Source organism: Saimiri boliviensis, chromosome 3 (genome assembly GCF_048565385.1).
Source record: "Saimiri boliviensis isolate mSaiBol1 chromosome 3, mSaiBol1.pri, whole genome shotgun sequence".
Classification (NCBI taxonomy): domain Eukaryota; kingdom Metazoa; phylum Chordata; class Mammalia; order Primates; family Cebidae; genus Saimiri; species Saimiri boliviensis.
The window spans coordinates 89,155,859-89,169,821 of NC_133451.1; positions in this window are offsets into that span (position 1 = coordinate 89,155,859).

Here is a 13,963-nt window from a genome sequence, read left to right on the forward strand (position 1 = left end):
AATAGCTGTTTAATCACAAAATCAAGTGGCCCTTTCTCAATCGGAAACTTTATTGTGTTCTCTGTAACTACCCACACAGCCGACTGTCTTTCTAAAACTATCTCATCCCTGTGTCCATTAAAGTTATTCTTTTCTGCTTCTTTATACACAACCTGCACTTGCCCATTTCTTTACTGACTCTTCCTGCTTTTCCACTGTCCCAAGGTTCAAAGCCACACTTCTTTTCTCATTTGGTCACTTGTCTTGGGTAATCCCACAGATACAATCCATCCCCATTGTGGGTACTACCTAAATCTGAACTATGATATCTCTTGACTTGTCTACAAACTATAAAGGTCCATTGGGATGTCTAGCTGAACATTCTAATAGATCCCTGAAACATAGCACATTCTAAAAAATATTCATTTTATTAATTAAAATTTTCTAATTTTTCTTGTATATTTATGACAATCCCATTTTTTTCCAATCACCTGGGCTCTACATGCCTAGATAACATTTTACTCTCTATTCTTTAATTCCTATATCCAATCACTTTCTCGAGCAATTTTCTCTCTGAATTATATCTCAGTATTGACCTTTTCTATCAATTCTTTTTTCTCCTATTCAAGTTGTTGTTCTATCCAGCTATGGCCTTAACTTTTCGCTCTTCATTTTTTTGGTTATCAAAATAATTTTTACTCATAATACAAATAAATTATAATTAAATTGAAAATTTTCTTCCACCATAAATGGCTCATTTTCTCTATATCACAGTTTTACATGTATTGTTCAAAAAAAATCATGAGTGATGGTTGGCAAGATGGCTGATTGGGAACAGCTCTGGTGTGCAGCTCCCAACAAGATCAATGCAGAAAGTGGGCAATTTCTGCACTTCCAACTGAGGTGCCTGGCTCTTCTCATTGGGGGTCTGGTTGGACAGTAGGTGCAGCTCACAGAGAGTGAGCCAAAGCAGTGTGGGACATCACCTCACCCAGGAAGTGCAAGGGGTTGGGGAACTCCCTCCCCTAGACAAGGGAAGGACTCTGCCATGAGGAATGTAGCATTCCAGCCTAGATACTATGCTTTTCCCATGGTCTCCACAACCCACAGACCAGGAGATTCCCTTGGGTGCCTACATCACCAGGGCCCTGGGTTACAAGCACAAAACTGGGCAGCCGTTTGTGCAGACACTAAGCTAGCTGCAGGTGTTTTAAAATTTTTTTTCATACCTCAGTGGTGCTTGGAATGCCAGTGACACAGAAACCTTCCCACCCCTGGAAAGGGGGCTGAAGCCAGAGAGCCAAGTGGTCTAGCTCAGCAGATCCCACCCCGACAGAGCCCAGCAAGCTAAAATCCACTGACTTGAAATTCTTGCTGCCAGCACAGCAGTCTGAAGTCAACCTAGGATGCTTGAGCTTGGTGGAGGGGAGGGACATCCACCATTACCAAGGCTTGAGTAGAAGGTTTTCCCTTACAGTGTATACAAAGCTACCAGGAATTATGGACTGAGCAAAGCCCACCTCAGCCCGGTAAAGCTGCTGTAGCCAAACTGTCTCTCTAGATTCCTCCTCTCTGAGCAGGGCATTTCTGGAAGAAAGGCAGCAGCCCTAGTCAGGGGCTTATAGAGAAAACTCCCATCTCACCGGGACAGAGCACCTGGGGTAAATGGTGGCTGTGGGCACAGCTTCAGCAAACTTAAACATCCTTGCCTCTGAAGAGAGCAGCGGATTTCCCAGCACAACACTCAAGCTCTGCTAAGGGACGGACTGCCTTCTTAAGTGGGTCCCTGACCCTCATGCCTCCTAACTGGGAGACACCTCCCAGCAGGGTTCAACAGACACCTTATAGAGGGGTAATTCCAGCTGGCATCTGGCTGGTTCCTCTCTGGGATGAAGCTTCCAGAGGAAGGAATAGGCAACAATCTTTGCTGTTCTGCAACCTCTGCTGGTGACACCCAGGCAAACAGGCTCTTTAGTGAACCTCAGGCAAACTTCAGCAGATCTGCAGCAGAGGGGCCTGGCTATTAGAAAGAAAACCAACGAACAGAAAGCAATAGCATCAATACCAAGAAAAAAGGTGTCCACACCCAAACCTCATCAGAAGGTCACCAACATTGAAGACCAAAGGTAGATAAATCCATGAGGCCGAGGAAAAACCAGGGCAAAAAGTTAAAAATTTCAAAAACCAGAATGCCTCTTCTCCAAAGGATCACAACTCCTCATCAGCAAGGAAACAAAACTGGATGAAGAATGAGTTTGATGAATTGACAGAAGCAGGCTTCAGAAAATGGGTAATAACAAACTCCTCCAAGCTAAAGGAGCATGTTCTAACCCAATGCAAGGAAGCTAAGAACCTTGAAAAAGGTTAGAGGAATTGCTAACTAGGAAAACTAGCACAGAGAAGAACATAAATGACCTGATGGAAATGAAAAACACAGCACGAGAACTTCGTAAAGCATACACAAGTATCAACAGCCAAATTGATCAAGCAGAAGAAAGAATTTCAGAGATTCAATGTCAACTTAATGAAATAAAGTGTAAAGAGAACATTAGAGAAAAAGAAATGAAAAGTAATGAACAAAGCCTCCAAGAAATATGGGACTATGTGAAAAAAACCAAACCTACATTTTATTCGAATACCTGAAAGTGACAGGGGAATGGAACTAAGGTAGAAAATATTCTTCAGAATATTATTCAGGAGAACTTCCCTAACCTAGCAAGACAGGCCAGCATTCAAATTCAGGGAATAAAGAGAACACCTCAAAGATACTCCTCAAGAAAAATAACCCCAAGACACATAAGTATCAGATTCAACAAGGTTGAAATGAAGGGGAAAAGGTTAAGGACAGCCAGACAGAAAGGCCAGGTTATCCAGAAAGGGAAGCTCATCAGACTAACAGCAGATCTCTCTGCAGAAATCCTACAAGACAGAAAAGAGTGGGAGCCAATATTCAACATTCTTAAAGAAAAGAATTTTCAACCCAGAATTTCACATCCAGCCAAACTAAGCTTCATAAGCAAAGGAGACATAAAATCCTATACAGACAAGCAAATGCTAAGATATTTTGACACTGTTGGACCTGTCTTACAAGAGTTCCTAAAGGAAGCACTGAATGTGGAAAGGAAAAACCAATACCAGTCACTGAAAAAATTTACCAAATTGTAAAGACCATTGACACTATGAAGAAACTGCATCAACTAAAGGGCAAAATAACCAGCTAGCATCAAAAGGACAGGATCAAAATCACACATAACAATATTAACCTTAAATATAAATGGCCAAGTGTCCCAATTAAAAGACACAGATTGGCAAATTGGACAAAGAATCAAGACCCATAGGTGTGCTGTATTCAGGAGACCCATCTCATGTGCAAAGACACACATGAGATAGCCTCAAAATAAAGGGATGATGAAATATTTAACAAGCAAATGGAGACAAAAATAAAGCATGGGTTGCAAACTTTGTCTCTGATAAATTAGACTTTAAACCAGGCATCCCCAAACTATGGCCTGTGGGCTCATGCGGCCCCCTGAGACCATTTATCCAGCCCCCCGCCACACTTCAGGAAGGGGCACCTCTTTCTTTCTTTCTTTTTTTTTTTTTAAAGAATAAAGAAGAGGAAGAAAGAGAAAGAGGAAGAGGGAGAGAGAATGGGGGTATTGCTTTATTGCCTGGGCTAGAATGCAGTCTAAATATGGGTATGCCTATAATTGTCCTTAATAATGGAGACATAAAATGAGGGAGGAGAATAACAAACAAGGAGCCAACTAACATTTCGTTTAAACTTCTAAGTTGACATGATATGGTACTGATAAGAGTGTATATTTTGTATATTTAAAGTGGAGAGTTCTATAAATGTTAATTACGTTTACTTGTTCCAGATCTGAGTTCAAGTCCTGGATATCGTTGTTAATTTTCTGTCTCATTGATCTGTCTAATATTAATGTTGAAGTCTCCGACTATTATTGTGTGGGAGTCTAAGTCTCTTTATTAGTCTTATATGTCTGGGTATTCCTGTATTGGGTGCGTACATATTTAGGATCTTTAGCTCTTCTTGTTGTTGCATTGATCCTTTTATCATTATATAATGTCCTTCTTTGCTTCTTTTGATCTTTGTTGCTTTAACAACTATTTTGTCAGAGGCAAAAATTGTAACTTCTGCTTTTTATTTATTTATTTTAGCTCTCTGTTTGGTTGGTAAATCTTTCTCCATCCCTTGTTTTGAGTCTTTGTGTATCCTTGAATGTGAGATGGGTCTGGATGCAGCATACTGATGGGTTTTAGTTTTTTATCTAAACTGTCTGTCTGTCTTTGGATTGGGGGATTTAGTCAATTTAAATTTAGAATTAACAATGATATATGTGAGTTTAATACTGCCATTTAATATTAGCTGGCTATTTTGTCCATTAGTTGATGTAAATTCTTCATTATATTGATGCTCTTTTTGGTATTTTTTAGAAAGGCTGATACTGTTTATTCCTTTCTATGTGTAGTGGTTCTTTCAGAAGCTCTTGTAAAGCAGGCCTGGTGGTGATGAAATCTCTGAGTGCTTGCTTGTTCACAAAAAACTTTACTTTTCCTTCACTTATGAAGCTTAGCTTGGCTGGATGTGAAATTCTGGGTTGAAAGTTCTTTTCTTTAAGGATGTTGAATATTGGTCCCCACTCTCTTCTGGCTTGTAGGGTTTCTGCTGAGAGATCTGCTGCAAATCTGATAGGCTTCCCTTTGTGGGTAACCTGACCTTTCTCTTTGGCTGCCCTTAGTATTTTCTCCTTCATTTCAACCCGGGTAAATCTGACGATTATGTGCCTTGGAGTTGCTCTTCTTGAGGAATATCTTTGTGGTGTTCTCTGTATTACCTGGAGTTGAATATTATCTTGCCTTACTAGGTTGGGAAAATTTTCCTGAATAATATCCTGAAGCATATTTTCCAGCTTGGATTCATTCTCTTCGTCACATTCAGGTACATCTATCAAGCATAGATTAGGTCTTTTCACATAGTCCCATATTTCTTGGAGACTTTGCTCGTTCCTTTTTATCCTTTTTTCTCTAATCTTGTCTTCTTGTTTTATTTCATTGAGTTGGTCTTCGACCTCTGATATCCTTTCTTCTGCTTGATCATTTCGGCTGTTAAAACTTGTGCATACTTCACGTAGTTCTCGTATTGTGTTTTTAAACTCCATCAATTCACTTATATTCCTCTCTAAATTGTGTATTCTTGTTAACATTTCGTCAAACCTTTTTTCAAAGTTCTTAGTTTCTCTGGATTATGTTAGAACAAGTTCTTTTAATTCACAGAAGTTTCTTATTATCCACATTTTGAAGCCTGCTTCTGTAATTGGAACCCACTCGTTCTCCATCAAGCCTTGTTTCGTTGCTGATGAGGAACTGTGACCGCCTCGATGGTCACAAGAGTCGCGCTGGTGACCCGCGGGGCCCCTCTGCTGGGAATCTCCTGGTGCGTGCGCAACAAGAATTCATGTGAAGGTGTGGCGTCCTCTCCTTCTTTGAGCTTTCACTGGGAGCTACAATCCCGAGCTGCTAGTGATCAGCCATCTTGGATCTCTCTCCCTCTAAAAATATATGGGCGGGCACCTCTTTCATTGGTGGTCAGTGAGAGGAGCACAGTATGTGGCGGCCCTCCAATGGTCTGAGGGACAGTGAACTGGCCCCCTGTGTAAAAAGTTTGGGGATGCCTGCTTTAAACCAACAAAGATTAAAAAAATGAAAGAAGGACATTACATAATGGTAAAGGGATCAATGCAACAAGAAGAGCTAATTATCCTAAATATGTATGCACCTAATACAGGAGCATCCAGATTCATAAAACAAGTTATTAGAGACCTAAAAAGGGACTTAGAGTCCCACACAATAGTAGTGGGAGATTTTTACACCCCACTGTCAACATTAGATATATCAATGAGACAGAAAATTAACAAGGACCTTCAGGACTTGAACTCAACCCTCGACCATGCAGACCTAATAGATATCTGCAGAACTCTCCACCTCAAATCAACAGAATATATATTGTTCTCAGCACCCCATCACACTTATTCAAAAATTTACCACATAATTGGAAATAAAATACTCCTCAGCAAATGCAAAAGAACAAATCATAACAAACAGTCTTTCAGACAACTGTGCAATCAAATTAGAACTCAGGATTAAGAAACTCGCTCAAAACTGCAGAACTGCATGGAAGGAAACTGAATAACTTGCTACTGAGTTACTACTGGGTACATAAGAAAATTAAGGCAGAAATAAATAAGTTATTTGAAACCAATGAGAACAAAGACACAACGTACCAGAATCTTTGGGACAGGGTTAAAGCAGTGATTAGAGGGACATTTATAGCACTAATGCCCACAGGAGAAAGTGGGGAATATCTAAAATTGACACCCTAACATCACAATGAAAAGAGCTAGAGAAGCAACAGTAAACAAATTCAAAAGCTAGCAGAAGACAATAAATAAGATCAGTGCAGAACTGAAGAAGAGAGAGAAACGAAAAAACCTTCAAAAAAATCAGTGAATCCAGGAGCTGTTTTTTTTTTTTTTTTTGAAAAGATTAACAAAATAGATAGACTGCTAGTCAGACTACTAGAGAAGAAAAGAGAGAAGAATCAAATAGACACAGTAAAAAATGATAAAGGAGATATCACCACTGATCCAGAAATATGACCTATGATCAGAGAATACTATAAACACCTCTACACAAATAAACTAGAAAATCTTGAAGAAATGGATAAGTACCCGGACACATACACCCTCCCAAGACTAAACCAGGAAGAACTTGAATCCCTGGATAGACCAATAACAAATTCTGAAATTGAGGCAGTAATTAATAGCCTACCAATGAAAAAAAAGCCCAGAACCAAACAGATTCACAGCCAAATTCTACCAGAGATACAAAGAGGAGCTGATACTATTTCTTCTGGAACTATTCCAAACAATAGAAAAAGAGGGATTCCTCCCTAACTTATTTTATGAGGTCAGCATCATCCTGATACTGAAGGCTGGTGGACACAACAAAAAAAGAAAATTTCAGGCCAATATCCCTTATGAACTTTGATGTGAAAATCCTCAATAAAATACTGACAAACTCAATCCAGCAACACATCAAAAAGCTTAACCACCTCGATCAAGTCAGCTTTATCCCTGGGACGCAAGGCTGATTCAACATATGCAAATCAATCAATGTAATCCATCACATAAAAAGAACCAATGACAAACACTACATAATTATTTCAATAGATGCAGAAAAGGCCTTCGATAAAATTCAACAGCCCTACATGCTAAAAACTCTCAATAAACTACTTGTGGGCAGCTAGAGGAGGGATAGCATTAGGAGAAATGCCTAACGTATCTCAAAATAATGAGAGCTATTTATGACAGACCTACAGACAATATCACACTGAATGGGAAAAACAGGAAGCATTCCCTTTGAACCAAAGCAATTGCAACGAAAGTCAAAATTGATAAATGGGATCTAATTAAACTAAAGAGCTTCTGCACAGCAAAGGGAACTGTCATTAGAGTCAACAGGCAACATACAAAATGGAAGACAATTTTTGCAATCTATCCATCTGACAAAGGTCTAATATAAAGAATCTACAAGGAACTTAAAGAAATTTACAAGAACAACCCCATCAAAAAGTGGGCAAAGGATATAAGCAGACATTTTTCAAAAGGATACATGCATGAGCCCAACAACCAAATGAAGAAAAAGCTTATCATTGCTGCTCATTAGAGAAATGCAAATCAAAATGACAATGAGATACTATACTATCTAATGCAAGTTAAAATGGTGATCATTAAAAATCAGGAAAGAACAGATGCTGGAAAGGATGTGGAGAAATAGGAAGACTTTCACAGTAATTTACACCATTGTGGAAGACAATGGTGTCAACCATTAGTTCAACCATTGTGGAAGACAGTGTGGCTATTCCTCAAGGATCTGGAATCAGAAATATCATTTGGCCGGGTGCGGTGGCTCAAGCCTGTAATCCCAGCACTTTGGGAGGCCGAGGCAGGTAGATCACAAGGTCAAGAGATCGAGACCCTCCTGGTCAACATGGTGAAACCCCGTCTCTACTAAAAATACAAAACATTAGCTGGCCATGGTGGCGCATGCCTGTAATCCCAGCTACTCAGGAGGTTGAGGCAGGAGAATAGCCTGAACCCAGGAGGCGGAAGTTGCAGTGAACTGAGATCACACCATTGCACTCCATCCTGGGTAACAAGAGTGAAACTCCGTCTCAAAAAAAAAAAACCAAAAAAACCAGAAATACCATTTGACCCAGCAATCCCATTACTGAGTATATACCCAAAGGATTATAAATCATTCTACTATAAAGACACATGAACACATATGTTTATTGCAGCACTATTCACAATAGCAAAGACTTGGAACCAACCCAAATGCTCATCAATGATAGACTAGATAAAGAAAATACAACACATATACACCATGGAATACTATGCAGCCATAAAAATGATGAGTTCATGTCCTTTGCAGAGACATGGGTGAAGCTGCAAACCATCATTCTCAGCAAACTAACACCAGAACAGAAAACCAAACACCATATGTTCTCACTCATAAGTGGGAGTTGAACAGTGAGAACACATGGACACAGGGAGTGGAGCATCATACAGTGGGGCCTGCTGGGGAGTTGGGGAATAGGTGAAGGATAGCATTAGGAGAAATACCTAATGTAGACGATGAGTTGATGGCTGTGGCAAACCACCATGGTATGTGTATACCTGTGTAACAAACCTGTATGTTTTGCACATATATCCCTGAACTTAAAGTATTATAGAAAAAAATAAATTTTAAAAATTATCCATGTACACAGATATATTTCTAAATTGTCTCCAAATTAGCTAAAGCACGGTATTCATTAACCAGCACTGTATGAAGATGCTATTTCCCCACACTGTCCTTTTACGTTATCATTCCTTAACATTTTCCAATCTGTTCCCTTATTGTTTTAATTTGCATTTTGTTTTTTGTAAATAAGATTGAACATCTGTTAATATGCTTATAAGTAATTTGTATTGTGTTTTCTGTGGACTGATAACACCTTTTGCCTTCTCTTGTGTTGTCTTACTACCTCAGGCCTTTCTTGGCTCCTGTGATGATTACAAATTGTTTCTAGGTTAATCTTTCTAATTCACATCTTCAATCAACATACTTTCCAGTTAAAATTATTTTGATTATTGTTGATTTCAGCTGTACAAAATTTGAACCTCTTAGCAGTCAAGGTTCTTAGGTAAAAATAATAGTAGATTCTTAGGTACAAGTAATAGGAACCAGAAACCTGAATGATTTGGCAGAAATGGATTTCATTAAAATGATATTGAGAAACTCACAATGTATGGCAGGGCTTGAGAAACATATCTAGAAGTCATGCCTTTTGGAGAAACATATTCAAAATTATGCTGCTAAACTGATATATCACAGATACCAAGAACGTTTCATTGCTATCATCAACACTTAAAAAGTGAATGCTTTTAATGAAGCTATACCTATGGACAACTTTAGAAAATAAGTTTAACGAACCTCATTCTAACCATATTTATCTAGCTGGTCATTCCCTTCAGATTCAAAAGTTTAAATGTGTTTATATGATTGCACTATATCCTCTGCCTGAACTCTGTATGAGAGACAAACATAGAAAGCAATTGTCTAGCACTTTCTGCTTCTAAAGTTGGATGTGTGCTTTGTTTCACAAGTTGGTGGATTTTGCACACACAGAAAAAGGTTCAGTAGCTAGATACCACAAAGAATGATGGATGTTAACTGAAGTTGCTGTTGTCATTCCATCTCTAATACTCTTTTGCCTATTTTTTGAAACCCTATTTGTTTTATTCCTAATATAACCTATGGACAACTCATTTAGACATACCCTTCCTAATACGTATCCTTAATTTTTGCATCCTTCGTCTTTTCTAATCCCATTCTCTGCGTAGATTCCTTATGTTTTGGCATTCTAACCACTCTTATAATTTCTACTTGAAACATCTTTTTTTAATTTTAAAACTTTCTTATTAATTTTTCTTTAAACTGTTATACAATTTTATACACTCAAACGATAACACTAATTACATTGTCTTGTCCAAAAATTATTCTAGTATGTGCTATGGTATCTTATTACTCTGTAGTCACCAATTTTATAGGAATGGTTTCTTTTCATTTTCAATGCCTTAAAATATTCAGAGGATTTACACATCAATACAAAGAACCCATCAAAATAGACAGAGAATTAGAGAATTCCCTGTTATTCATTCACCCGTTTACTAAATATATATTTTATCTATACTGTATATGCCAACATTCTGATCAGAGCTACATGTATAATGTTGAACAAGACTGACTCAATCCTTTATAGAGTTTGGAAACTAAAAATAAAACAGCAATAACAAAACAAGCAAAATAAATATTTCAATAAAATTATTTTATGTTTATAATATGCTGTGAAGAAAACTAAATAATTTCCTATGTAAAAAACAGTTTGGATGAGTGCAAGAGGGAAGTGTTTTGATTAGTTAGAAGGTTTAGTTGTCATGAAAAGGAATAATGATACCCGATTGGTTTCAAATGGTAGCAGAAATGGAAAGAAGAAAAAATGATTCAAAATATATTTGGATAAAGAATTGATGGGAATGGCTAATGACTGAATATATAGTATAAGAGGAAATGCCAAAGACTAAATCCCATTGTATTTTGCTGGAGCAGATTTTTCTGGTCACTCTTTCTATGCTATTAACTCTCTGACTTTTCTTCATATATGCCTTACTCACTTTCTCCATGTTATACAATCTTCTATCCTACTAAGATATTGTATATTACAAAAGAGCGTGGTAGAGCATTGTATTTATAATACTATGTATCTATTTTTCTAATTCAGTTGAATCTGTAACAGAAGAGCTATATTAGGAGATATAAGTCACAATTTGAACAGGGAAAGTTTAATATAAGAATTATTAACTATGACTAGAAAGCAAATAGTAAGGAGAATTCCAAATAATGTCATAAAGCTGAAAGAGCACAACCAAGGAATGAGCAAATTTGGAAGGGAGCCCAATTCCAAAGCTAGTCTTCAGACCTCAAAGAAGAAGGTATAGTTGCATCCAACTGGATGGTGGAGAACTTCACTGGGTTGTCCCAGGCCTGTGTTTTTTCACAGTCATGGATCAAACAGTAAAACTTTTGATGGCCTATGGGCTAAGGTAACAAAAAAGGGAATTATGGAACAAACTGGCAAGTAGGAAGTAGCTTTCAGGAGTACAAGTGGGCTGAGACTGGCACAGCTATGAGAAATATAGGTGTGCAGGAAACTGTGGCAGAGATCGTCAAGCAGGAAATAACTTTCCAGACTGCAGAGGTATGAGGGCTGGCAGAATAATGTGTAGAAGGAGTCACACCCTGTTCTTGGGCAGGATAGCACAAAGTCTAAGTTGTACACTGTCTGCATGAATGGGCCATGATGAGTTGGTCACCGATCTGCTGGGGTTAGGGACTCAGTCTCACAGAGGGACTGTGCACTCTGCGTACCCAGCTGGGGCAGAATATCACTTGATATTTGCCCTACCATGCTTCTATAAAGAATGCAATAGGAGGAAAATGAAGTAAAAGAAAGGACCTCATGATCAGAAAGAAATACCATTTTCTCTTGCAATGTCCTTCTGGAACCCTTTACTATCAGTTTAAAGTTGTACTTGCAGGAAAAGGAAATGCTTAATAGCACAATCTCCATTACCTGCCATGTAGACTACAAAGAGTAGATTAGGAGCTGAGAAGGAATACATTAGTAAGTGGAAGGGTCACATCTTTTGGCCACTTTTATATGCACTCTGCCATATGCATACATTTGGACTTCTGTGTGACTAGTTTATCATACACATAAAGAAACAACTTTTTCTTTCCACCTAACAAGAAGATATGGCTGTCCTTAGGAGTGAAATTATTTTAGCCATTTTCTCTAATACTAAGATGCAGTCATTGTAACCATTATCCTATTACATCACAGAATTCCTGAAACTTCTGTTATCTAAGAAAGTTCTTCTCCTACAACTTATGAATAAAATAAAAAGATAAAAAGAGAGAGAAAAAGGAAACATGGCTACTTAATAGAATTAAACATGCAACAAGCAAAGAAAAATACACAAACATACTCTTCATTTCCAGAATTTGTCACAAATCTATATTTATGGCTTTACTTTTTATTCTCCCATAACACATTTCCTTTCCCCTTTGCCAGAACCTCAGCTGACAATGAAGCACTAAGCACAGTCTCAACCCTCAGAAAATCTTTTGGGTTGCAGATACAGTTTTTCTTGCCTATGTTGTATAGCAGCAACACAATTTCCTCTTGATAGTTGAGAGCAATTACTCCAGCTAGTTAAATAATTCTTATATTTTATTTATTTATTTATTTGCCCATTGGTTGAATGGAATAAGATGATAAGGTGTTCAGAATGATTAGGGCAGTCTAACCTTCCAATTGAATATGCCACTTACTTTAACTTTTTCAGGAAGAGGTATAAGCAGCACTGTCACCGAGGTCATAACACCCATCAGAATCCGTGGTACTTGAGTTTCTGTGTCAAAAAACACTTTGTGTTGAGCCTATCACAAGCCACCATAACATATTCACAGACTCCCATGGTTCTAGAGAAAATACATTCCACCTGCAGTAGATGTTCTTTCAAAAGTGGTGCCTGACGTGTTTTTGTGCCTAAGTAGGGGAGAGGCATCTGATGATGATACATCAAGTGATTCTGGTAAAACTGACTACCCCGTCATACGTGTCTTGTATAAAACTCACCAAATTGTAAGGCCTAGAGGCCCAGCAGGAATGCATTAATGAAACCGAAGTGGTATTTCAGAGATCTGGCTGAAAGGACAGAGTAAACTGTATAAAGAGGTGGTTCAGGCCACAGTGCCACCCATCTGTAGTACATTAATACCAAACACAAGCTCACAGCTATGGTCTCAAAGCAAAGTAAAGAACATGTCATTGAAGAACATGGTTCAGAAACACGAAGAATGGCTGGAATGAAGAGTGTGAGTGGACACTGACAGAGATAAGGCTGAAGAGGAAAAAAGGTCAATCTTAAAAGGCTGTGTAAATCTTAAAAAATTTTAAACTTAACCCCAAGGGCCACTATTAAAGGTTTTCAGTCAGATTAATGACTTGAATGATACTATGTATAGAAAAATATCTCTGGCTTCAGTACAGTCAATAGAGAGAATGTGGAGGCAAGAGAGGGAAGAAATATCTTTTAGGAGGTTATTGTAATAAGGCATGAGCTTCAGACAGTATTCATAACTTTTCCCCTTGGCATAGGCATGTGCCTTGTACTAAAAATCTACCAAAATACAGTTGGCCCTGCATATCTGTGAGTTCCACAACTTTGAGCTTAACCAACCATAGATAAAAAATATTCCAAAAACCAAAAACAATGAAAAATAATGATACAACAATGAAAGTCATGCAAATTTTAAAACAATTCAGAAAATAACTGTTTACATGGCATTAATATTTTATTCGGTATTATAAGTAATCTAGAGATGATATAAAGTACATGAAAGGATATATGCAGGTTATATGCAAATAAGAGACTTGAGCATCCTTTGGGGCAATCTAATGTGCATCTTAAAAAACTAGAAAAGCAAGAGCACGTAAAACCCAATATTAGTAGACAAAAACAAATAACAAAATCAGGGCAGAAATGAGTGACATCAAAATAAAGAACACAAAAGATTAATGAAACAAAAAGTTGGTTGTTTGAAAAGATAAACAAAATTGACAAAACTTTAGCCAGAATAGGAAAAAAGAGAAAAGATTCAGATATAAAAATTAGAGATGAAAAAGAGACATTAGAACTACAGAAATTCAAACAATCGTTTGTGGCTACTATAAGTAACTATATGCCAATAAATTGGAAAATCTAGATGAAAAATCTAGACGATATGAAAC